At 47.3% G+C, this 3,585-nt stretch overlaps 1 pseudogene; it reads left to right on the top strand.

Annotated features, from left to right (window-relative positions):
• Positions 1-345: 345 nt before the first annotated feature.
• On the top strand, positions 346-1,043 carry LOC101664158 (annotated as a pseudogene).
• The last annotated feature ends 2,542 nt before the right edge of the window (positions 1,044-3,585 follow it).

The following is a 3,585-nucleotide window of genomic DNA, read 5'->3' as shown; positions in this document are numbered from 1 at the left end:
CTTTGGCCAGGGAGGACCCTAACGAGCAGAGTAAAGCAACAGCCCCTGGGTCTCTGGGAGTCACTGCACACGGACAGCTGGCTTGATATTTCTGGCCATATGTTCCCTTCTCAATTTCTGATCTAATCAATTTACCAATCTTACTGAGATGATCCAGACTGAATGTCAGCTTTAATAGACACTAACTTTACCTCATAACACCCAAGTGCAGTGATGTGCAGGTAGTTCTAAAAACGTTGCTCATGGTCGCTGCTGATTGAGGACTGTGAGCTCTCCTCCCTGGCCCCCAGTTTAGAGAGAGTTGGGACGCATCTGACCCAGCTAACCAGATACTGAGCCCAAACCATGTTCCCAGTGTAGATAAAAGTGGAGAAATCAGATTTGGAGATGGCCAGGGCCCGGCACCAACTGGATGCTGTTTCGCAGGATCTGCTGGAGAAAAGCGACACGGGCCGGGACCTACTAGATCAGGAAGCTGGAAAGACACCCCCAGACGCCCACAATAAGGACTGCTCATCGCAGCCACCATTAACGGCCATCCACCCCCTTCCCTCTCCAGCGGCGCAAGAGGAGGAGAGAGCTGGATGATGGGCTGGCCGAGGGAGGGCCTAGATGACCCACCACGTATGTGATCAAGCTGTTTGACCTGAGTGTGGACTTGGCCCAGTTTAGTGAGAACACCCCGCTGTACCCCATCTGCCATGCCGACAGCGAGACCGGTCACCCACCTCACCACTACCCCCGCTACCTGAGGATGAGGAGGGGTCAGAGGTTACAAGCAGCAAGAGTCGTGATGTGTACAAGCTGCCTCCACCGTTGGTGCCTGGAAATTCCTGCAGATTCCCTGCCCGTTGCTGCCTGAGACCCAGTGTGCCCCGGATGATGAGCTGGCCGAGCCCGAGCCCCCACCCTCCACACTCATCTATCGCAACATGCAGCACTGGAAACGCATTCGCCAGAGGTGGAAGGAGCCATCCCACCGGAACCAGCTCTGTTACTCAGAAAGCATGAAGATCCTATGGGAGATGTATGACCGACAGTGATATTTCTCAGCTCCCCACTCCAATAAAAATCCTCCGCTTCCGCAAAAAAACTCTGCTTACAAATGATGAAAGGAGGCTCATTTTGAATAAGGCTAGGGAAGAAGATGAGCAGCTTCATGAGGCGGACCCAAACAGGACCCTGCAGCTGCCATTTCCACCACTGAGCCCACCTGGAACCCCAAATAATGGAGATATAAAACTGCTAGAATATAACAAAAGATGTATGTATTCTGGTGGGAGTGAGGATAAGAGTAATTGAGAAGAAATGTATCAATATGATCCAAGTCTTGCACTGATTGACAGATGAAGCGTGCCCTCCTCCTTCCAGGAACGACTGTATTAGATCTATCAAAAATATCCAGCTTCGATCCTGAGACCCCAGAAAATACTCATATGATTAACAAATCTTTGTTGGCCAGAGTTATTCAGGTGTCCACAAGAAACTGAAGAAAAGAGGAGTCATTGGAATAAATGCCTCACAACTAGTGGGCATCGCCTTCAAGGCATTTAAGAGGGGAAAAAAGGAAATCCACGCAGCCTACAGTATGTCAGTCCTGCTTCAACAGGTAGGAAAGGCTGAAAGGGGGTTGGGAAAGGAACTAAGTATCACCGACTTTCAACTGGGATACATGTGTTTATTGCAAGAAGCCAGGTCCCTAGAAGAGCAAGTGCCCAATGAAGTAACGGAATGGTAAGATAATTGGTACATTTGTTCAATGGGGCATGGATCTGACTCTGCTCCTGTTACATTGCTGTTGTTGCTTCTGATAGATGCTGGAGTAACCTTTGCAGTTCTTAACCAGTCTTGGGCTTCTCAAACTGAACAAGCAGTTGCAGTCACCAGAGAGACTAATGAAGCTAATGATCAGCCACTGGAGTGAAAGGCTCATCCACAAGTGTCTGCCAAGGCCAAGCTGTCCTATACTTCTGAAGGGACCTTATTTCGAAAGCTTACTGCCCAGATTTCCTTTTTTATTTTTTCGCTGGAGACAAGCCGGACCTTGAAGTGCCCAATGAACTTGCTTGGCAACTTCCTCAGAAGGAAATAGGAAAAGCCAGCCTGCTTTCCTCTAGAACTGGAGGAGCAGGTGAAGCCAACAGGACACACTGTTGACCCAGAGTTCCTCTCAGGAAACAATACATGTTGAAGAAAGAGGCTCTGGAAGGCATTGGCCTCCTGATCAGAAGAATTCCTCCAGCATGGGAACTTTTGTATTACCATACCACATCCCAATCCTGCTGGTAAAGAAACACAGAACTGGTGAGTGCCACTCTGTGCAGGACTTGCATGCCAGTTAGAAGTGATATTCTGGAAGACACAAGCCTTAACCCTCAGACCTTCTCCCTAAGCCTGGTACAAAGAGTCTCCTACATGTTTATGGAGAGACCATTGAACAGAAACAGCTTGTCAAATTCAGATCTGGCTCTCTATGTGGACAAAAGCAGCTTCATGGAGAATGGAACTGAGAGAATGGAGCAGGCAGTAGTAATCATCCAAGCCATTGTGGAAGCTGCCACCTTAAGTTGTGGAACCTTGATACAGAGCGCAGAATTGGCTACACTTACTTGAGCCATATCAATCCAGGTATTCCTTACTCCAGTAAGCCTGTTCCATTTTAGTCCTGAATATACAGCTGGCTAAGGCTGATAAGAAGGAATACAGGTAGAGGAAATGAGGAAGGGATCACCCTCTTACTTAGATCCAGGGTCCATCCAATAACCCAACCTATGCACACTTTCACTCACTGTGTCCAAAATTCTTTGGCAGATTATATAAGGCCACAGTCCATGTGTAATAACTTATATCAAGCAGCAGAGCTAGCCTTCAGGAGATGTGGCCTGTGCCAGATAAATAATGCAAAGAGGAATCCACCACACACTATCCTCACCACACAGTACCAGGAATAACAGCCATTTGAGGATTGGCAGGTGTGTTTTATTCAAATGCTCAAGGATTCAAAATATATCTTTCTACTAGTTCTAGTAGACACCTTCCCAGGTTGGGGGAGATCCTTTCTGGCCCAGTCGAAGAGATCTTCTGAAGTCCCTAAAGCCCTGTTAAAAGAAATTAATCCCGAGAATGGCCTGCCATTCACCTCTGAGAGTGGCAATGGACTGACTTTTGTGTCCGAAGATATTGGACATGTAAGTAAAGCTTTTCAAATCAAATGAAGTATCACTTGGATGGAAGCCTTAGTCATCAGGAAAGATTGAATGGACAAATTACACTCTCAAAAGGACAGTGGCGAAACTCTGTGAGGAAAGCAGCTGACATAAAACCAGGTATTGTATTTTGCCCTATTCTATCTCCACTGGTTCTGTGAAATTGTGTATGGGAAGCCTTTTTAGTCCGCGTTGATCATTGCCAGAAGAGTCCGTTGAGATAAAGACCTGTGTGAAGTGTTTAACTCTGTGATGTATGATCTAGCCCTTCCTAGGTCTCCTTTACCTACAGGTTCTCAACTCAGCATTCCGCCTAGAGACCAATCCTGCTGCGGATGTAGAAGACTTCCTACCCACAGGACCAACACAATGAGGACTG

Source organism: Echinops telfairi, unplaced genomic scaffold (genome assembly GCF_000313985.2).
Source record: "Echinops telfairi isolate 266 unplaced genomic scaffold, ASM31398v2 ScPeMD7_655;HRSCAF=1070, whole genome shotgun sequence".
Taxonomy (NCBI): Eukaryota; Metazoa; Chordata; class Mammalia; order Afrosoricida; family Tenrecidae; genus Echinops; species Echinops telfairi.
This window is presented reverse-complemented; position numbering and strand designations above follow the sequence as displayed.